Here is a 24,458-nt window from a genome sequence, read left to right as displayed (position 1 = left end):
TTAATGAAGAAAGGTATACCAAGATAAGAACAACAAAGATTTCCAGATGCAAATCCCCAAAAAATCTTCAATCTATCCTGAACCAATTGTGAAGCATGAAGGAAAAAAATATTTGACTTATCAACATTGTTTCTCTGACCAGAAAAGGATGCATAATTCTGTATTATCCCCTTTATCACTCTTGCCTCACCCAAAGAGGCTTGACCAAATAACAAGGTATCATCTGCAAACAAGCAATGTGAAATGCTTTGTGGAACATTATGAATCCTAATTCCCTTCCAAAGCCCTCCTATCTTAGTGGCTCTTATAGCCCAACTAAACGTTTTAGCTAGAAGATTGAACAAGAAAGGAGATAGGGGATCCCCCTGCCTCAAACCCCTAGAAGAGGAGAAAAAACCACAAGGGTAGCCATTAATTAGAATTGAGAACCTTGTAGAAGAAATACAAGCACGAATCCATTTGACCCATGCCTTGGAAAAGCCCAATTTAAGTAGAACAACACACAACGCCCCCCATTCTACTCTATCATATGCTTTCATCATATCTAATTTGAGGATCATGGTTAGGATTCTCTGAGTAGAAATAGAATGCAGAACCTCATGTGCCACTATAGCTCCCTCTGTTGTCTCCCTTCCTGGAACAAAACCCCCTTGTTCTAAAGAAATGATCTTAGGTAAACTTTTAGCCAACCTTAAAGAAATAGCCTTGGTAAAAATCTTGTACAAAGTATTACATAAAGCAATAGGGCGAAAATCAACAAATGTCCTGGTAACCTCCTTTTTAGGAATAATTGCAATCATTGTATTATTAAGCTCTTTCAAAATATACCTATTCCTTCTAGCTTCCTCAAGGGCCAATAAAACATCATTTCCCAAAAAATCCCAACATTTGTGAAAAAATAAAGGAGTAAAGCCATCCGGTCGTAGAGCCTTATCAGGGTTCATTGCAAAAACAACATTCTTAACTTCATCCAAAGAAAAAGGAGACATCAACATTTTATTATCTTCTGAAGATACCAAAGAAGGAATATTAGAAGAAATGTTATTATGAAGATCTTCATGCTCCAAAGACAATAGTGACTTACAAACCTAATTGCCTCTGAAGCAATATCCTCCTGTTCTGTTAAAAGTTTGCCATTTGGACACTCAATACAAGATATCCTATTTTTTCTTCTCTTCATTTTTGTTGAAGAGTAAATTTTTTTTGTATTTCTATCACCATCTGAAAGCCAGATCTCCCTCGATTTCTGTCTCCAATAAATTTCTTATTTGGACAAAACTTCTTCAAGCTCTACTTTTAGCAATTTTAGTTCATCAAAAACAAGAGGCACCATACCATGTTGAATCACATGTGAATTAAGACATTCAATCATATCTTGAATCCTCTGTTTTTCTTGAAATATGTTCTTAAAATGCAAGATATTCCATTCTCTAATGTTAAATTTCAAAAATATCAACTTCTTAACAATTTGAAACATTCGGGATCTAGAGCAATAAGGAGTAGAACCCCACCATTTTTTGAGCAAAGGAGAAAAGGAAGAATCTCTAAACCACATAGGTTCAAATTTAAAGGGTGACTTAAAAGGAGCTTTATCTTCCCAAATTGATAGGGAAATTGGAAAATGATCTGACCCCGAAACTGGAAGAATAGAGGAAAAAAAATCAAACTTTGAATCAATCCAAACATCTGGTAACAAAAACCGGTCTAACCTTTCCGCAATCTAAGAAAAATCTCTTCGCATATTTGTCCATGTGAAAATCCCATTTTGAAACTAACAATCAAAAAGATCTATGTCCTTAATGAACATCCCAAAGTCTTCCATAATTTTTTTTATTAGGAAGAATACCTCCTTTCTTTTCTCCCAAGTCAATGATAGCATTAAAATCCCCCTCAAAGATTATAAAGGGACCATGCCTTAAAGGGGAGGAAATTCTCTTAAGATCTCCCCATAATTTAGATTTCCTTTGAATACCAGAAGGACCATAAATATTAAAAAGCCAAAACTTAACCTTCGAAAGCTTGCTTTTAACTAAGGCCAACAACCAATTTACAGTAGAAGCAACTAGCTCAACCTCAATGTTATAGTTATTCCAAAGCAATGCCAAACCCCTTGATGCACCACAATCTGGAGAGGAGAGGAATTCCCACTTTCTCCAAGAAGAAAAAACCAAATTAGCAGACTCCTTTGACAATTTTGTCTCTTGCAACATGAAAATATCACACTTAACTAAGTCCATTTGGGACTTAATTAAGCACCTCTTGTTAGGGGCATTTAAGCCCCTAACATTCCAAGATATAATTCTCATTTCTCTTGAGGGGAGACTGAGGCTCCCCTCTTTCCTTTAGATGGAGAAGACTTCCCTTCTCTAAAACTACTTTGAAGATTACGCTTCATAGTCCCTGACATAGTCACAGGAGGACATATAATAAACCTCTTACTCCTCTTACCCTTAAGAGTACCACTTCCTTTCATAGCGTCACTAAGAGAAACCGAATGATTCCCTTTCCCAACACCAGGAGAAAGAGACAAAGTCTGCTAAATCCCAAAATCAATTTCCAATTGAGTCTTTTGATTCTTTGGAGGCCTACCCCTACCAGGAGAAACCACAGCTGAAGTCCTAATTAGAGTAGTTTGAACAATTGGTAAACTCTTACTTGACTTAGGAGAAGTCATGACTAAATTATCTATGATGCCCACTTTTGATGAGGCCAAAACCTCAAAAGGGTTAGCAGATGTAGAAATAGGAAGGGTTGATTTAATTCCCCCCAAGTCATTCTCAATGGAACAGATAACCCTATTCGTAATGTCCTCATCCATCTGATGCTCATGATCTTTAAAAAGATCATTTAATTGGTGAACCAAATTTTCATCTGGCACAATAACAGGAATGTCCCCCAACTAAATATTATTTCCTAAGGCAGTGTTATTATCCACATCCACATCAACATGTTGTGAAGAATTAGACACCAATTCTTTGACTTGTTGAGCAAGGATAGCATCATCAGGAAACCCTATAGAAGAAACCCCAACATTAGACTTCGAAACAACCCCATCATTCTTTGCAAAAATCTGACCAATCCCCTGACAACTTTCTAAGTATTCTTTTGACTTTACAGGATAGACAGGATTCCCATCACCATCATTTAGTGACTTATCCAAGGATTTCGAGGTAGTGAGATTTGGAAGCAGATCCTCCACATTGTTGTCCCTGGAAACCACAATATTTTGGTGAGCTCTTATCTTATCCTTACTTGTAAATAACCCTACAGACTCTGGATCGTGAGACACAACATAAACCTCTCGCTTCCCAACATCCCTCATAGCCTGGTTAACCTCAAAAGTAGCGGGATGTTTCCTAGTGGAACCATTAACTAATAGTTTATCCAGAATAGAGGATTTCAAAAAATCCATAAGAAAATGAGCATCCAATTACAAGGAAGTTTTACCAAAGTCTTTCTCCAACTTATTAATTGGTTGTTTCCAAATACCCTCATGTGATTTAATGATACAGGTCTGAGGGAAAACATTATTAGGATTAGTCAAGACATAGATTTTTAGCAAAACCTCCCCCTCCACAAAATCAAATCTTGATGATAAGGAAGAACCACAAGTATTACCAATTTGTTCCAAAACCTCTGGGTCCATAAATTCAAATGGTAATTTGGGCAAGCCAAACCAGAAAGGAACTAATTTAAAGCTTGACCAAGCAGGGACATAAAATGGTTTCCAAGCCGAAACAAACACTAAATTTTTACCAAACCAGTAATGTGAAGATTTTAAAACTTCATCCCTAATAGAAGAAGAGTTGAAAACAATAATAAATGCATTTGTAGAGAGTAATTGAAAATAACACATATCAGACCACTTTTTCTGCAATTTTTGATGAAATTTAGATAAACTAGTTGCATCCCCCCATATTTCCCTAGAAATAGCATGCATATGCAAACAACGAGTTTTCAAATCCACAATAGAATCAAGTAAATCAATGCATGGAATAGGAGCCCATACCTGTGAAGACGCACCTCCTAAATCAGAGTCGGTTTGATTTTCACTTACCTTATCATCTTTTCTTGATGTCGAAGATTCCCTTACCTTATCCCCCCTTTGATGTGATGAAGATAACTCAAGTGGGTTATTGTTAGACTATTTGTCCATCATCTTTTCCCCAACATTCAGTCGAGAAACCCTAGCTGCCTCATTTATAGATGAAAACTTCATAACTTTTGCATAGGATCCAAAAATCGTTGATGCCCTTCACCAGATCTGTCCATACTCCACCAATTTCCACTGCTTGGACCTTTGAAAAAACCCTGAAAATACTTGGAGACCAGTTTGAAATTTCTTAAGTCTACCCTCAACCAATTCTGCACCGCCATATCTACCCATTTTCCCTACGTGAAGACCAGTTGTGGGACATGCGGTGGATCATCCCAGCCCACATCAGCCCATTCACCAATAACCCTAGTTTCACCCATACTGAGCAAGAAATTGCAGTCTTATCTCTATTTTGGTTGGTGGTCTGCAAACAACAAGAATTATATTCTTGCTTGGGCGTGGAGTTGCTTATCATGCTACCATTGTTATAGATAATCTGCTATATCTGTTATTGAAGGGTGTGCTGGAATCTATATTGCTGATGAATCTTTCCTACAACACAATCAAGGTTCATTGCATATTCCTCTGAGTCGCTGGCTGCTAAAGGGCATGAACCTCTTCAGGATTGTAGGAAACCCAACTTGTAACCCTGGAACTAGTCTTTCAAGATCTAGAGAATGTCAAACCATTGTGCTAGAGGAAAGCTATGAAGCAAATATGGCACAATGTGGGGATGAAAAATGCCGTGGAAACCTAAAGCTCAATCCAAGGACGTGCAAGTGCCAACAACCTTATACGGGTCTATTTAAATTTAGGGCTCCCTCATTTTCAGATCCACAAACAAGAGGCGATTCGCACAAAGCATAGTCTTCTCCATTGGCAAGAGTCTCAGCTTTAGCTCTACTATATTTATTGTCTACAATGTCTTCGCTACCTAATCTATCGCCTACCCAAGATACCCAAAAAAAATTAATGTTAGCTTGTTAATATTGAGAAAATTAAATTTAAATGAGAGAGAAGCATTTTAATTTTAATTAGAAAAGCAAGTTAGATTTTTGAATAGTTGAAAAGAATGATTTTTCATTTTTATTTAAAAGATGTTTAAAATTTGAAATTGGGAATTAGGTCAAAATTCATTCCATTTAGCCTAGGTTGGAAATTTTTTTTGGGGTTGTTGGATTTTTGGAAGAAAAATATTTTGGATGGAGAAATTGGGGATTTTGGAGGAAATGGAGATTTTCTTGAATGGCAGTTTGGGCTCATCTTCAAAATCTTGCCAAGAATGTGAAATGAGGTAGGATTTGATTTCATCTCTTGTTTTCTTGTGATATTGGGTTTGTATTTTTTTTTTAAAAAAGGGAATGGTTTTTCTTGAAAATTTCGTACTTTAAACCTCGAAGAATGTTGTTAAAATTTAGGTTTCAGTTTTGAAAATGTTGGTTGCTCTGGGGTCAAGATTGTCTAAATGGTTTTGTGTTTGAGCAAATCTGGCATATCTAAAGGCCATGGAGTATTTGGAAAATCATGAACTTGCTGGGAAAATTTCCCATAATGTGGTTTTGAACAAGCTGGAAAATATATGGGACTGTGATAAAAAGGAAATGGGGGTTTACATTTCTTAAAATTTTGTTTATTCCTATTTAAATAAAATTGAAAATTGAAACTGTGAAAAAAAAAAGAAGGAAAAGAATAAAAAAGTTAAAAAATAAAAAAAAAAGGGAACGAAATTATTTTGGGGTTTGTGGGGGGGGAGCCGAAGCTCAACTCACGCCCCTCCCATTTTTGCCACCCAGAGAACCGCAAAGGTAGCCTCTGTGCCCTCCACAGCAGCCGCAGAGCCCCTGCGCCCACCCTGTGGAAGCGGAGGGACTGCGTCCACGTGAGTGGCCGTAGCTACCCCGCTCCACAGTGTGGAGGCCGAAGGGTCTGTGACCCCCACAATGGCCATAGAGACCCTAGCTCCACTGTGTGGAGGCTGAGGTTCTGTGTCCACCGTAGTGGCCATAGGCTCGGCATCTAGGGCATGATTGCCCTCCCAGTATTTTTTTAATATATTTTTTTAGTTTTAAAAAAACAAGAGGTGTATATTAAATTTTAGGTTTTCTTGTTTTTTTAATAGAGTTTTTAATTAATAGTTAAATATTATTAATATATATATGTTAATGATAAAGATTAATATTTATTTGTGTAAGATAAAATTATTATTAATATATATTGTATTAATGAGATTAATATACATATATTAAATAATACTTAATTTGAAATCGTGCATTATTAGATTTAAAATTGTTATATTTTATTTCCTCGAGATAATATTTTAATTGGTAAATTGCTCGGAATAAAATATATCTTGTTAATTTCTACATAATATGTTATTCAAGGATATAGTATTAATGGACTTTAATATGCTAGGAGACCTAGGAATTTTAGGAAAAAAAAAAAGAAATATTTATCATTAGATATCTTGTAGACTTAAATGATATGCTATTAGATTTATTGGAAATTGAACGATGTGTCGATTTGAGAATTGGTAAGATATTGTTGTTGTCATTGGTGAAATAAATGGTTTAAATATACCTTCCCTCTGTAATGAGAATTAGACAAATGATAATATTGCAACTGTGGTATTGTATTCCCCTTTGTAATTGTGATTTTTTGTTAATGTATTTGGAAAACTTAGATCGTTTAGAAAACTTGATCAACTTCTACTGTTTAAACCAGTAGGAAAGAAGAATGTCTATTTCCGGTTATTGCCTATGCAAGTTAAATTTTTGTATTCGCTTTGGTTTAAAGTAATGACAAGCCTTGATATGCTTGTTTGGACCTTGTCGTCTGGTTGGTTTATAGTTGGGCATAGTGGGTCGAGTCCCTAGTTAGGGTACTATCATTTAAGAGACCTTTGTATTGGCTTTTAATACGTTCAGTTGGATCTATTTCTATGTAGGGATCTATGTATTTATTAACCGAAGTGGTCGTTTGTATATTGGTTGTGTTCACCTAAAGGGCAAAAATGTAAATGACATGAACCTTATGTAATCTTAACTTAATTAATTGCCAAAGGGGTCTTGCAGTTGAGCAGACCCAGAGATGTAGCCCTCTAGGGGTGAACTCCGAGATCATTTATGTGTTATGTGATTCTTTTGACTCTCATGTTTCATAGTTAGTGTTGGCATATATGGATGCATTATGTTAAGTGTGTAATGGAGATTAGATGAAGATAATTTTTGGAATGCGTGTATATAGTCATCTTGTTAAATGCAGTAATTAGGGTCATAAAAGATCATAGATATGATCATGGGAAGTATTTTGTTAATGTTAATGAAAATAAGTATGCATGGAAAGAACTTACTAGGTTATGATGAAAATACAACATGTAATGAAATTAGATGCATGGTATATGGTTAAGGAAAAATTTGAACGAAATGAATGGATAACAATTATTGGATGAACTTGTCATATTACCTAAATTGTAATTCTAATGGATGAACTTCATTTAGTTACTTACATTTTAATCTCAATAAATGAACATCATCATAATAGCTATATTTTAACTAAATTGGATGAATTCATTTAGTTATTTACATTTTATAAATGAACTTAATCAAATTAGCTTCATTCTAACTATAATTGGATGAACTCAATTGAATTATCAACATAATAACCTTAATAAATGAACTTCATCCTAATACCTACACTTTAACTATAATGGATGAACTCATTGGTTATTTACATTTCAATCTAAATAAATGAACTTCATCTTATTAACTATATTTTAACTATAATGGATGAACCCATTTGGTTATGTACATTTTAGCCTTAATAAACGAACGTCATTTTATTACCTATATTGTAAATAAAATGGATGGACTCGTCAAGTTAACCATATTTTAACCTTAAGGGATGAATTTGCATGTGATCTATGTTTTAACTTCTATGGGTAAAATTCCTCATGTTAGCCTCATCTTCAACCATAATAGATGAACGCTTCCTAATTTCTATAATGATTATTCACTGAACAAAGTATATCCATGTTTCAAGTAATAACATGTAATTAAGATATCCTGTTTAATTGGATTAGATGTCGCGAGTTGAGTTAGGTGTTAGGTTACGTAATCACATTGGGAAACTCCATAGGTTTGTTTAGTCTTCCGCTGCATTATCTAAGCGTTAGATAACTCTAATTCATCTTAATGTTGTGTATTAAAGTTTTTAAAACAAAATATTTACACTCCATTTGAGTGTTTTAGCTTTATCCCTTTGAGGTTTCCTTGTGGGGCATTACATGTGGGTCCACATGAGGCTTGGATGGGCCGGGGGTTCGGATTAGGTTGCTAGGGTAACCTAGTGTATGGGGCCAAAACCTATGAAGACATGCCATGGTAACCATACCAAGTTGTGTGATGACACTTGTCCCTATGTTCACTAGTGTGTTGTCGTGTTGTCTTGATAGGAAAACCTTTGGTGGAGTTGTCCTGTTGCTTATGCCCTTGTGAGAACCTGATTTCATGTCAGACCTTGGGTCGCGATGACTTAGTTTTGTGGATTCTCTAGTGGACCTTTGTATTTACTTCGATCATGTTCAGTTGGATCCTTTCCTATTCAGGGATCAATTATGTATTTATTGACCGATGTGGTCATTTGTATATTGGTTATGTTTCGACTTGATGGCAGGATTGTAAATAATGAGAACCCCATGTATTCTTAACTTTATTAAATATCAGAGGGGTCTTGTAGTTGAGCAGACCTGGAGATGTAGCCCTTTAGGGGTGAACTCTGTGATCATCTTGGTATTATGTGATGATTTTGTTCTTATGTTTCATGTTTAGTGTTAGCATGTATGGATGACATTTTGATAGAATGTAAAGTGGATTAGAAGAAATTAATCTTAAATGCATGTATGCAGTCATCTTTTAATTGCTGAAATGGGATCATGGAAGATTGTAGATTAGAGCAAAAGAATGCATTCAGTTATTGTTAAGGAAATTAAGTATGCATGGAAAGATCTCATTAGTTTATGATGAAATTCAAGTGTGTTAATGAATTAGATGTATGACTTAAATTTTAATGAAAAGTATGAACAAAAGGTATGAATAAATCTTAATGGATGAACCTTATCTTGTGATTTATATTTTCATCTTCTGAAAGAAATTATCCTTGTTTAAGAAATATCTCGTTATAAGATAATCAGCTTATTGGATTAATTAGTGTGAGTTAAGTGAAATGTAGAATTAAGTAATCACGTTGGGAAACCCTTTTAGGAGTTAGTTGATGTCTTCTGCTATGTAATCTGTACTTTGATATCTCGATGTATCTTAATGTTGTGTTTATCTTTAAAAAAAATAAATATTGCACTCTATTCTCTTGTTTAGCTTAATCCCTTCGGGGTTTCCTAGCGGGGCATTACATTTGGTATCAGAGTCCATGTTACAAACACTAGGATCTCTTGTGTCATGTGTGCCCTTAGTTGGTGTGAGGTGTATCGACCTTATGTGCATGCTGGTCCTCCTCTTTGTATGTGAGTGATTGAGTAGACCTTAACTTGTGTGTAATGCATGTGTTCACACCTTGTTTTCACCTTCTTGATGTTGGTGCTTTGGAGTGATTATATGTTCTTTGTTCCTTATTGATATCTTGGTCTACAATTACTCATATTCTGAAGGAGAATCGTATGTACCTTTCTTATTGAGTGTTGTACTCTTTGGACTAATCCATTTGGGTTGGTCTGTGCTTGTCTTGAATCTAAAAGTGTGAATTGTGCTTGTTTAAGATTATGATCTAGCTTAGTGTTGTCCACTTGAAGGACTAGTATGGAAAATATTGAATGCTTATTTTGTAGCAAATTGAATGATTATGACCATTCCTCTCTCTCTCTAGAAATAAAAATGTTTGGGATATGTGTAATTATCTCTTATATGAGGTTTCTTTTTGCAAGAGAAAGGTGTGACTTCTTGAACCCTTGTGTGAGCCTTATGATGCTTATGTGGTTTTAGATAATAAAAAGGGGCTATGGGTTTGAAAGTTCATTTTGGTTATTGGGAGAAAATTGTATGGTTACATTAAGATTTCTCCATGTGTTTTGTAGGAGTAACATAATTAAATTCTATCTTAAGTAATGTGCACTAATATGTGAATAGTTGTTATGTGAAACTACTTAGTTTGTAAAAAGAAGTATTAAAGGGAACATGTTATAGTAGCTTCAAGAGTGTATTAATGTGTTCCACGAAAGACTATTTTATGTGTTTCATTAAACCAGTTTGATTGAGGATTTATTTTAGCAATGCTCCATTGAACTTGCTTTTGGGTATATGTAATTACCTTATTATGTTTAGAAAGTGCGAATGAAAAGCTTGTCTGATGTGCATGCATTAATATGTATTGTTTTGGTGATAGCTCCTCGCTTAACTTTTGATTGTAATTTGATTTTCAATGAAAGGTTGCAAATTATGATAAGTGTGTATTGTATTAAAGTAGTAGGTGTTCTCAAGAGGTCTGGTAGTATCGAAAAGACTACCTATTTTGATCTCTGTTGTTTGGAAAACTAAAACATTTTGTTGCAACCATAATAATTGGAAATGTCATGTTAGGCTATTTGGCATCCTTTTAAAATGGTAGCAACATGAAAACCATGCAATTGAAATGATAGGCTTATAGTGAGAAATTTTAGCATGTAGTGTGATTTTGTTGATCTTGTGTCCATGTAGGAAATAGTTTGGTTATCAAACTTTATTTCCCTTCTCTTTGCCTAAATCATAAGATTTTTAGAAATGCTACTAAGAATGCATTTATTTAAAAAGAAAAATTGCATAGTTAGTAATGTGAGTTCGAATGCTTAGTGAAATTCAAGAAAGATATAGGAATGATGTTATTTTGTTATGTAATTGTGAATTGTTAATAATTTCAGTACTTGTATCTAGAGTAAATTTGATTCAGTTATTCATGTGGAAAGCATAATTTAAATCTCCCTTGAGTAGATGATAGCGTACTGGAAAGTACTCCTCGTAGATGTGACTAAACCAGTACTGGTATATTCGTGTGTATTGTAAGAAACTAGTGCTTATTATATGTGCCATGGGTTGGTGAAGTAATCAACCATGGAGGATATGTTGCTTATGAGTATGGGAAACCATACTATTTATGTGATGTTTCTTATTTGTTTCCCTACTAAATACCAAACCTCAGGTTGTGGGTAATTTAGTATGTTAAGGGGTAGTATTCGAAGTCACCATTCCTTGAATAGTATGGATCGACATACGAGTAATGTCGGCGTGAAGCAACTTTAGCTTCTGTATTTCGAGGAATGATATAGTTATACAATAAAATTGTATCAAAGGTGTACTCAATACTTTCCCTTTTGATGAATTTATTTATAGGTTTATGTGTGACAACCTATTCCTCTCCTTTATTTGAGCATATTGATGGTGATTCTTGAGCATAGTAATGGTGTATTTTGGAGGATCCTTTGCCTTGTCTTCATGAAAGGTAGGTTTATCCACATGGGTTGTTAGTTAGTAGGTGTTGGTGGACATGTGGGTGGACCTTAGTCATGTATACCTCTGGCTTACGGCGAGTATCCTTATACATACGTCGCTATGCAGGACGTGACCTGTGCATGCTTGTTTCCGCAAGGTACACTACCATGCGGGATACATCCATTGCATGTCTTCTCCGCTTGGGGTATTGCCATTCTGCGTGATGACGTGATGTGAGGTGATGTCGAGGTGCACACTGCCATGCCATGTGGGTAGTGTGACTATGTCGCACCACATGATGAGCTACTGTGATGGCTAGATGATTGTTCCTTCCTTCCTCATTGGTGGCTAGATGCTAGTAACATAGTGATGTTATGTGCAGTTGTGATATTCTTTATTTTTCTTTGGGGACCAGCAATTTATTTTACTTTGACTTTGAAGGTTTAGCCATGATCTTGTGATATTTTGCATTCTTGATTTGGTGTTGCAAATTCTGGATTATTTGCTTGCCTTACTGTTGGAATTGGTGATTTATTATCTCTATTCATCTATACTTTGGTGGCTAAACTAATTTATCCTTATTATTTTCATATGTTGGTCTTGTGTTGAAATGTGAAATTCCTCTCCAAGGACGTATGAGACAGTCTTGGTAGAGTGTGTACGAGGAAGTAGATGTAAGGAACCTTGAGGATGGGGGTATGTGAGGCTATGATGCAGCTAGGATCCACTACCTACTTATGTGTGGTGACTATCTCTTGGAGGCTAACGACCTTTCTCAACAAGGGATATTCACAAGGGTCTTGTATGGAAGGTAGCATTGCAATGGTGTGCCCTAGCACCATCAAGCCTTTGAGTGAGATATTAGATATTTATGATCATATTGTTGTTCTGAGATCAGGCATAGAGATGTTGATCATGCATGTTATCTTTGACCAAGCATTAGACATTCTCACATGTGGCCTTTTGAGTTGTGCATTTCAGTTATGTGGATGGTTATTATGTGTATCATGGAGTAAATTTTATTAACTTGTCACTATGTTATGGGACATAGTCTTTGGAAAGGTTTTCTTATGCCTGGCAAGTGTAAACAATTGAGTTATTTACATTGCTCTTAATCATGAAAGTTAACTTGGTTGTAGAAATTAAAATTTTGAAGCTAGTTCTATGCGATAAAGTTTTATGAAAAATATGTATTGGTAAAAGAAATTGATCACGATGGCATGTTTTCTTGTCATATTTGGTTGATGGGTATGGTAATTGCTGTTTACCTCTTTGTAATGCATTAACTTGGTGTAATGAAAGGGAGAAAATTCTTGTTTCTCTGCTATGATTGTGGATAATTCCTAGAATATTATAAGAAATGTATGTATTTAGATGTATCTTGCCAATGGATAATGGAATTCGTAGAGGAATTAGCAATAACGTTTCATTTATTTATGGAAAGATTCCCATGTGCAATTTAATATTTGTTGAATGAGTTTAATGGCTGATGTGTGCGACATGTTCTCCATCTAACCTTACGACTTCCAGGAGTAAGTCGGAACCTAGGAGGGAGAATGTAGTACCCCTGCCCTAATCAATTCCTATTCTCGGTTTGACCTTGGTTAGTTTATCATAATATAGTGATTATAGTCAGATGTTTTGATTTAGTGCATATCTGTTAATGTGGTTTTCGCACCAGTTTGTATGCAAGTTAATTAATTCTCCTATTTCATGTTATTATCTTGGGCTAATGCTTTCATTAAGTTTATATATGTATGCATGTATGACTCTTGGTTGCAGGAGATTCCAGGTACAATGTCGCGTGGGTGCGAGGTTTGTCTTCACCTGGATTCGTAGGTTTGAGTGTACCTCTTTGGTCCTTAGAACTTGGATTAGGTGGTCATAAGACCCTCGTTTGACCAAAGTCGTGCTCAAGTGAGTGTCATTAGTCATCATCGATATTCCCTTTGGTTGGGGTTGGGGGTCATCTGTTCGTTTGACTTTCTTGGGTTGTGTGTTTTGAGTGTGTAGTTAAATCGAGTAATTAATCCTTAATCTTTAATTGTTTTAATGTGTGTTTACCCATTAGTATATTCTGGGACTAACTTAATAGGCTCCCTTTTTATGTGATTAATCATTAATTGGATTGCTCAATTCAGGTTGGTAGCAAGTTCAATTAAATGGTTGTTTTTTATGTCAAATTATTATGTTTATGATGTTGGAAAAGAAAGATTTAAATTTAATTAAAATAGAATTAATTTTATCTTGTTGGCATTTTGGAAATAGAAAGGTTAAATTCAGTTATTTGGAAAAATCAATTTTAAATTGAAAAACAAGTTTAATTATTGATATAGTTTAAAAAAATGATTTTGAGGAATTATTTTAAATAAAATATTTTAATTCCAAAAAAATAAAATTTTGGTCAAACCTTTCCCATTTAACCTAGATTTTTGGAAAAATATAGGAGATTGATTTTTTTTTTTGGAAAATATTTTGGATGGAAAATTTAAGGATTTTGGAAGGAGAAGAATTTCTTGAGCTGCAGGTTGGGGCTCTCCATCAGATCCTTTCCAGGAATGCTTATTGAGGTAGGAATTTGTTTATCAATTTGGTTATTTGTTTAAAAAAAAAAAAGGGCTTGAATGTTCTTCATGCAATTTTGGTTTCAAATTCTCCATTGATTACCTCAAGATTAAGAATTATAGTGGAAATTAGTTAAGATTGGCTGATTGCTTGTATCTTGATTGAGAAATGAGATTTCTTTTTGCCCAAAATTGTATATTTTGGAAGGATATTCAACAAATTTCTCTAATTTTGAAAACCTCTATCATTTTGAAAATTTTTTATTTTAAGTCTCTATATGAGACTGTTTAAAACAAAAATGGGGGTTGTTGTTTTTAGAAAATCAAAATATAAAACAAAATTATATTTCATAGCAAAATCAATTTTTATTTCAAAATCGAAGTTTTAATTGTTTGAAACAATAATAAAATAAAATGTAATTCATTGGGGTTGGAGGGACAGGGAGCAGAGACTCAACCCGCCGCCTCCTCCCCCCTGCACAGGTCTGCAACTAGCAGCGACCACAACTAGTTGCGACTCCTGTGGTGGCCATAGGGTCCCCTACATGGCTGCATGGGCGTCGCGGGACCTGTGTCCACCGCGGTGGCACTACCCATGGCTAGGACACGACCGCCCAACCCCCGTTAAAGGGAGGTGGGCCCAGCTACCCTTTCGCCACCCCCCATTATATTGTTGTTTTTAAAAATTGTTTTTTTTAATATTTTTTTTATTATAAAAGTAAACATAACAATTATTTAATATTATTAAATGTAAATTTTAATTAAGTTTTTAATTAGGTTTTAATATGGCATTTAATTAATAAATTATGATTATTTGTAATTAATTAATTGTATAAGTGGAAATATACTATAATTAATTTTCAAATTGTATTTTATTATTAATGCATATTTTACTAATTAGATACTTAATTTGTTATTTTGTTATTATTAATTGTATATATTTTTTTTAATTGCGGATTAAAAAATTTATATAGTAATTAATATTTAAGTTTGGTAATTGTTAAGTAGGAATGGACTATCTTTATTTGGATTCCTTATATGTTTATGTTTCCTTGATCCGTATAGTGTAACTAGGCTTGGAAAAGACGAAATTGGAGAGATTGTTTTTGAGATAGTATGAGAACGATGTTTTATATGAAGAATAAATATCTTATTTGGTTGGTTAATGATTATTTAATTATATTCATGTGAACTTGGTCTAAGAACTCATAACGATCCATTTATGTATGTCGATGCTAATGAACCTTAGGGAGTTAGAAAACCAAGAATCAAATTGTACCTAGATGAGATAGATAACTGCAATCTCACTTAGATCATTTAGAAAAATTTATCGACATTTAATGTTTAAATCAATATGGGAAAAGATTGTATTTACCAATTGTTGCCGATGCAAGTTTAATTTATGTATTCACTTTTGCTTAAGTAATGGCAAGTTGTGCTTTGTTTGATAGGACCCTATCGTATGGAGTGATTTGGTGTACCTATTTCAGCCCTCGGTCTCAAGTTTGACTGTTGCTTTGTGGTGGTGTCGTAATTGGTCATTTCCTTTATGCGGGTGTCGAATGATGATTTATGATTGACCATAGTTGGTCAGGTCTCTAGTTAGAGTACCGTCAGTCAGTGTACCTCATATGAAGTCATGTTTGACCAAATGGTTGTTCCTTCCATTTTGAACTCTGTTTGCTTGATCGTGTGTGTTCCTTAGTTTATCGAGTTCATTTGAGTATAGTCTAGTGTCCTATGGGAAAGTGGCTTTCGACTGGGGGTTGCGCCTAGAGTGGCTGCTGGGTAACCCATCGAAAGTGAGTCTAATAAGTGATAACCTTATAGTATATTAGAATGTTGTTAATGAATCTCTAAGTAAGATAGTTGTGCCTCATACATAGGATGAGCGCTAACACAGACTTGGCATGCTGTGAGAAGGCTTGAAATGGCAAACCATCATCCTTGTCTTCATGAAAGGATGTGTGGGTCCACATGAGGCTTGGATGGGCTGAGGGTTTTGATTAGGTTGCCAGGGTAACCTAGTGTATGGGGTCGAAACCTATGAAGACTTGCCATGGTAACCATACCAAGTTGTGTGATGACACTTGTCCCTATGTTCGCTACTGTGTTGTTGTGTTGTCTTGATAGGAGCACCTTTGGTTGAGTTGTCATGTTGCTTATGCCCTTGTGAGAACCTGATTTCATGCTAGACCTTGGGTTGTGATGACTCAGTTTTGTGGATGCTCTAGTGGACCTTTGTATTTGCTTTGATCATGTTCAGTTGGATCCTTTCCTATTTAGGGATCAATTATGTATTTATTGATCAATGTGGTTGTTTGTATATTGGTTATGTTTCACCTTGATGGTAGGATTGTAAATAATGAGAACCTCATGTATTCTTAACTTTATTAATTATCAGAGGGGTCTTGCAGTTGAGAAGACCCAGAGATGTAGCCCTTTAGGGGTGAACTCTGAGATCATCTTGTTGTTATGTGATTATTTTGTTCTTATGTTTCATGTTTAGTGCTATCATGTATGGATGACATTTTGATAGAATGTAAAGTGGATTAGAAGAAATTAATCTTAAATGCATGTATGCAGTCATCTTTTAATTGCTGAAATGGGATCATGGAAGATTGTAGATTAGAGCAATAGAATGCATTCAGTTATTGTTAAGGAAATTAAATATGCATGGAAAGATCTCATTAGTTTATGATGAAATTCAAGTGTCTTAATAAATTAGTTGTATGACTTAAATTTTAATGAAAAGCATGAATGAAAGGTATGAATAAATCTTAATGGATGAACCTTATCTTGTGATTTATATTTTCATCTTCTGAAAGAAATTATCCTTGTTTGAGAAATATCTTGTTATAAGATAATCAGCTTATTGGATTAATTAGTGTGAGTTAAGTGAAATGTGGAATTAAGTAATCACATTGGGAAACACTTTTAGGAGTTAGTTGATGTCTTCGACTATGTAATATGTACTTTGATATCTCGATGTATCTTAATGATGTGTTTAACTTTTAAAAATAAAATTATTGCACTCTATTCTCATGTTTAGCTTAATCCCTTCGAGGTTTCCTAATAGGGCATTACATGTAATGCGTGTGTTCACACCTTGTTTTCACCTTCTTGATGTGGGTGCTTTGGAATGATTATATGTGCTTTGTATGATTATTGAGGTCTTGGTCTACAATTTCTCTTATTCTGAAACAAAGTTGTATGTAGCTTCCTTTTGATTCGTTGTACTCTTTTGACTAGACCATTTGGGTTGGTTAGTGATGTCTTGAATCTAAAAGTACAAAATGTGCTTGTTTAAGGTTGTGATCTAGCTTAGTGTTGTTCGCTTGAAGGACTAGTGTGGTAGATATTGAATGATTATGACCCTTTATTCTCTCTCTCTCTAGAAATTTAAAATGTTTTTGATATGTGTAATTGTCTTTTATTTGAGTCTTCTTTTGCAAGAGAAGGTTGCAATTTATTGAGCCCTTGTGTGAGCTTATAACACTTATGTGTTTTTAGATTATAAAAGGGCTTTGGTTTGAAAGATAATATTGGTTATTAAAAAAAATTGTATGTTTACATTATAGAATTCTCCATGTGTCTCGTAGGAGTAACATAATCAAATTCTATCAAAAAAAATGTTATACTTATGAACCAAGAGGAAAAATGGGAGGAGCAGGAGTGGAAGCGGGAGCTCAAATTTCAAATTTCCATCGAAGTGGGAACCCTAGTTCCAATGGTGAGAGCGGCCAGATCAATGGTGTTGGTCCTATTGACGATAAGGACAAGTCCCCAGACTTCCTAGTTCCTATTGCTGACTCACAGTTCGATGGTACTCTGTTTGCCATGACAGCGGATTCTTCTAGGCATCTGGGGGAAGGGTCCAATGGGGGGCCCATGCCACTAGTTGACCCCATGGATAGTGGAAGGGAGGGGAAAAAATGGTCTTCCCTTTTTGGATCTAGACCAACTGGTAAATCCTCCCTTCCTCCTGTTAAGAACATTTCTGACCCTTCTAGTGGTAAGTTTTCTATTTCCATCCCTGACCAGGTTCTGGACCATAATATCAACAGTATGTTGAACTCCTTAGTAGGGAAATTTATGGGTCCGCGCCCAAACATTGAAGTTGTTAGGGCCTTTGTTAAATGAAAATGGGCCCTTAAAGGAAACGTTGAGGTCTCAGCACTACGCAAAGGTCTTCTATTTTTCTCTTTTTCATGTGAAGAAGATAAGGTTAAGATCTTGTGTCGGAGTCCCTGGATGGTGGGAAAGATAGCCCTAATTCTAAGAAAATGGCATCCGAAATTAAACATGAATGATTCTCTTCTGGCGCAGGTTCTAGTTTTGGGCAGAAAGCATCTTCACTGGAATAGCAAGTTCTTTTGGTGAGTTGCTCTCTATAGACCTAGTCACTGCTTCAAAAAGAAGATTAACCCATGCAAGGTTCTATGTTGGAGTAGCCCCTGAGGCAGATATGCCAGAACAGATTGACCTGGTTTCAAAACTAGAAACCTGGAAGCAACATATAGAATATGAAACTATTCCTTTTGCATGTTTCCACTGTAAAAAGGTAGGTCATTCGGCAAAATCTTGCCCAAAAAAGCAAAAGGTGGAGCCTAAACAGTTAAAACCTTAGATTGAAAGCTAGAATATGCTAGAGAAATGGGTGTGGCAAGTTAAAAACATAGAAAATAAGGAAGAAAATTCCAATCGCTTTTCTCCTTTGGGGGAACAGTAGGAAGCCTCAAACTCTATCTACAGTCCCACTATACAGGAAGCAGATAGAAATGAAACAACCAAAGCCAGTCCCATAAGAACAACTCAGAAAAAGGATTTGAACGATCAGAATGATCCTCCAAAAGCAAAAGATGAAGTGGTTGATGACACATATGAAAACAAGGCAGTGGAAGCTAGAGACTATCAACCTAAGGAAGGTGAGATCCCAAATCCACAAGTTGAAAGGATAGACTCTTCTATAGCCATACCTAGTTTTGAAATTCAAGAAGCCCAAAAGTGTGCAATTTTGGGATTGAGTCTTTCGGATTTGGATCAGAACTCAAGAACAACAAACATTATATCAATTGAGTCCAGAAATCCTAAATGGGGTAATGAAGATGAATTTCCAAAATCCTCATCAATCCGGAAGCAGCTCCTGTGTCAGAAATGGAATGGAAGCAGCCTAAACACAGGAGTAAGAAAATAGTAACACCCTCGATATCCCTGATTAGGAAATCCAACAGAATAGCTCAAGTTGATGTGGGATATGTCTCCTCTTCCCCAGGATGACCCTCTAACTACAAAGTTAGAGATATGGAGGCTAGCAAGAACATAGCAGATGGAACTCAAAAAATTCTCAAGGAGCTGGGAATTGGTAAGTAGCTATGAAGATAATTTCTTGGAACATAAGGGGTCTAAAAAATCCCCGTAAACATGATATTATTAGGAATATGATAAGAGATAGAAATCCTGACATTTTTCTTATTCAAGAAACCAAAATGAGTAGAAAAAAATTGAATCTTTGAAGTTCTTCAAAAATGGTAATATTAGTGGGGGAAGTTCTGAAGGTGCTTCTAGAGGCATTGCAACCATTTGGAATCTTAACACTGTTAAAGACCAGGTCATTATTCAGGAAAGTAATTTTTCTTGTATTAAATTTGAGCATCTTAAAGATGGTTCTTCATGGATTCTCACAAACATTTATGCTCCTAATACCTTAAAGGCTAGAAACTGTTTTTGGAAAAGGATTAGATAGGCTAGGGAAAGCTTCAAAAATCTTAGTTGGATGGTTATGAGGGATTTCAATACACCTTTAAAAGAGGAGGAAAAATTTGGAGGCAGTCCTCCTCAATTGGAAAGTAGGATGGCCCTCATGGAATTTATTTATTCCCAAGCTCTTAATGATCTGGAGATATAGGGTTGTAATTTCACTTGGACAAATAGAAGAAATGGTAATGACCTTATTCAAGTGTGCCTGGACCGAACTCTTATTTCTGATGACTGGTATAGTTAGTATTTCTATTCTTTATCTGCACATATCCAGGTTGGTTCCGATCACTTTCCAATCACCGTCAATGTTGATCTGATCAATAGAAGGAAAAACTATCCCTTTAGATTTGAAAAAACGTGGACCCTTCACCCTGACATTAAAAATATATTAAAAAATGGTGGAGTATCCAAGTTGAGGGAATGGCAATGTTTAAAGTGGTTAAGAAGCTCAAAAGTGTGAAGGACAACATTTGAATTTGGAATAAGAATAGTTTTGGGAACATATTTGAGGCCAAGAGTAAAATTCAGGAAAACCTTAAAGAAATACAGGACTAGATCCAGAAGGATGGTTTCAGCACTGTTTCTATTGCTGAGGAGAATGAGATTCTTAAGAAATACCATGACATTATTGCTAAAGAGGAAATGTTCTGGAAGTAGAGATCAAGATGCATTTGGCTCAAGGAAGGGGACAGGAATACAAGATTCTTCCATATATCAACCATCAAACATAAAGCAGCCAACAGGATGAACAAGTTAGTTATGGATAGTGGGGAGTTGGTCAAGGAAGATGAAATAAGGAATGAAGCTAAGAGGTATTTCTCGGACCTCCTAATGAGGGATCAAAGTCTGGATGCTGAAGCTCAGTCCTCTTTTCTTCAGAACATTCCTCGTCTCATTGATGCCCAAAATAATGTCTTTCTCTCTTCCATTCCTTCCATCTTAGAAATTAAAAATGTTGTTTTCTCCTTTGATGGAAACAAAGCTCCTGGTCCTAATGGTTTCCCAATGCTCTTTTTTCAAGAGTTTTGGGACATTATCGGGACTGATGTTGCTAATGTGGTAAAGGAATTCTTTGGGGCTAGAAAACTCTTGAAGGAAATCAATGGTACTTTTATTGCTCTCATCCCAAGATTCAAGGTGTTGATTCTTTAAACAAGTTCAGACCTATTAGCCTCTACAACTCCTTTTACAAGATCATATCTAAGGTCCTGACTTCTAGACTCTTGTCTATTCTCCTGGATTTAATTAAACACCACCAGAATGGGTTTGTTCCTGGAAGACAAATTCTCAATTCCATTATTACTGTTCATGAGAATATTCACTCTCTTATTAAAGTGAAGAAGCGGGGTCTCATCCGTAAGCTCGACCTCTCCAAAGCCTATGATAGGGTTGACTGGTCTCTTCTTTAGAAAGTTCTCACTTCCTTTGGGTTTGCCCCAAGAGTTGTGGATCTTTTCTCCCAACTTACCACTACTGCATCCTTTTCTTTTCTTGTAAATGGTTCTCCTTCAACTTTTTTCCAAGCTTCGAGAGGTCTTAGGCAAGGAGATCCTATCTCCCCCATCCTTTTCATTATTATGGCAGAATGCTTTCATCGGACCATGGAAAACTTGGTGCAGAAAGGATCCTTTAAGGGCCTCCAACCTTCTTCTGCTAACCTTATTTGTTCACACCAGTAGTTTGTTGATGATACAATAATTATAGGGGAATCAAGCATCTTAGAAGCTAAATTTTTTAAGAGTACCTTGTGTAAATATGCTTCTACTATGGGGCAGCTTATTAACTGGGCCAAAAGTGATGTCTTTTTCATTAATACCCCAGAGAGAAGACAACAAAGGATCAGCAAAATTTTGGAGTGTAAGATTGTTGACCTTCCTGCTACCTACCTTGGTCTCCCCATGGGGATTGCCCCTCCTGACTCCTATTGGAGTTCACTGGTTGATAAATTTCACAAAAAACTTACAGGTTGGAAAGGGGCTCTTTTAAGTCAAGCTGGTAAGCTCCTTCTCCTTAAGGCTACTCTTCAAAGTATCCCCATTTATGCTCTTAGCCTATTCAAAATTCTAGTCAAGTACGCTGAAGCTATTGAGAAAATTCAAAGAAGATTCCTATGGTCTGGGGTTGAGGAAAAGAAAAGAATGTTCTTGGTGGCATGGGATCAGGTCTGCAAGCCAAAAAGCAAAGGTGGTCTGGGGCTCAGGAGGATTCACACTTTAAATGAAGCTCTCTTGTCTAAACAAGCTTAGAGATGGTTTCACTCTGATTCTGAACGGTGCAAAATTTGGAGAAGTAAGTATTCTCTTCCGTCCTCTTCTCTTTCTTCTTTTCTTAATTCGGATCTCAACATAAATGGATCCCATATCTAGAACCATGTTTCTAAATGTAAAGATGTGATTGCTAAAGGTGTGACATGGAAACTTGGAAATGATAGAAAAGTTAGATTCTGGGAGGATCCCTGGCTTTTTGACAAACCCCTTATGGATTTCTATGAGTGGGTTTCCCATGCCCCCTTCTGTATTGGCTCTTTTGGTACCTTAGTGGCAGATTACTGGGATGGGAACAACTGGAAGAACATTGATAGTATTCATCCTAGTCTCTCTAAGCTCAAAACCCAATTGTCTGCTTTTTGGCTAAATATGCCCTCCCTTCCTATGAATCCCTTCTAGTCTAAAGCTTGGTTAAAAGGTCTCCCTCCCAAAATCAATTTGTTCTTCTGGACTATTCTCCAAAATAAGATAGGTGTGTGCTGTGCTTTCAAGAGGAAGAGTCAGTGGACCATCTTGCCCTCCACTGTTCTCTCTCAACCTCTGTTTGGGAAAGCTTCCTCAAGAGCTTTAGTCTAGCTTGGGTGTTTCCCAGTAACATCAGAGATTTTTTCTCTTCCTGGCAAATTCATTGGACCAACTCTTATCTGAGATGTATGTGGCAACTCTCTCTTCCACACATTTTGTGGGGTCTTTGGAAGGAAAGAAACAACCGAATATTCAGGGATGTGTCCCTAAATCAAGACATTGTTTTTCAGAAAATTCACAGGGCTATTCAGGAAAACATGGGAACCATGGAGGTCTCTTGTTACTCTAATAACTCCTTGGAGTCAAACATCTTAAGAGCTTGGAATATGAAGATCACTGATGGTCATAATCCCAACTACAATAAAAGGCTTGAAGTTAAATGGCAAACCCCTCCCCAAGGATGGCTTAAAATCAATTTTGATGGAGCAGCCAAAGGAAACCTAGGTCCCTCAGGCTATGGAGCTATTCTCAGAGACTACAGAGGCATTTGCAAAGGTATGATTGCTGTCCCTATTGGCACTCAAACCAATCATAAAGCGGAAGCTATGGCAGCCCTTCAAGGTATTATTCTAGCCAAGAAATGGAACTATCCCTATCTCTGGATAGAAGGGGACACCAATAATATAATTAAGTGTCTGAATGGGACCTCAAAGCCCTCTTGGTCAATTCACAATATAATTTTTTTTGCTATTGAAATCATTAGAACCTTCAAAAAATGCCACATATCCCATATCTATCGGGAGGCCAACTATTCTGATGATTGGGCTGCAAACGTGGCAGTTAAGAATGAGACTATAACCACGTGGATAGGTGAGAGCAGTCTCCTCGAAGATGTCAAACAAATCATAATTAATGAAAGATATCGAAGTACCCCAAAGACTCTTGATTGACAGGGAAATTATGATAAGTACTGAAGTAAGCACTTCGAGTTACTTCTATAATGAGGTTATTACTCATTACAACATCAAAGCTAGTAGAATGTGTTTTATAACCCATCAGATCATTAATGCTACACACACTTTCTCGGTTTTTGTTTTAACTCTGAATAGCTCTCTATTTCACTAGTTCTGTAATCTAAACTTGACTATGAGAAACGACACCATGGGCAGAAATAGGAGAAGATATGAGCCAAGCAGTTGCAAGGAGTGGAAACAGAAAGAAGAGGTGTGGGAAATTTTGTAGAAGGGTGGTCTTTCGAGCTTCATTGAGAGACTCCATGGCCATGATGGAAAGATAACTAGCTTCTTTTGCAAAAATTGGAAGAAGGGAATGCTTAAAATGGGCGACCAACTGGTGGAAATTGACGAAGAATTAATAGCTAAAGCTATAGGTCTCAATAGGGAGGGCTGCAACTTCTACAGAGACAGGAAGGTCAGTAGGGAAGCCATTGAAAGGTACCCGGTCATTGAGAAAGAGAAGAAAAGAATGGTAAAGTTGAGTAAAACCTATTACCCACCTAGGGCTTTTGTAGAACCTTGGTGGGAAATTCTCTTTGTTTTAATGAGGTATTTAACTCTAGATGGTAGGTTTACGAAAGTATATGGGTATCATTTTGTCCTGTTAAATCATTTTAGGCATAATGATAAGGTGAATTTCCCTTACTTCTTGCTCTGTTCTATGAATGCCTCCCGAAAAGCCTATAAAGAAAATCCTTGAGGTGATACTCCAATACACCAAGAACTTATGGTCCTCATTTATGACCATTTAAAGGCCAGTAAAATCAACCGGAGGCAGCTCTCTGTGGATTCGGAAGAAGAAATGTCTAATTCTAATTTCT

This window comes from Cryptomeria japonica, chromosome 2 (assembly GCF_030272615.1).
Source record: "Cryptomeria japonica chromosome 2, Sugi_1.0, whole genome shotgun sequence".
NCBI lineage: Eukaryota > Viridiplantae > Streptophyta > Pinopsida > Cupressales > Cupressaceae > Cryptomeria > Cryptomeria japonica.
Note: the sequence above shows the minus strand (reverse complement) of the source record.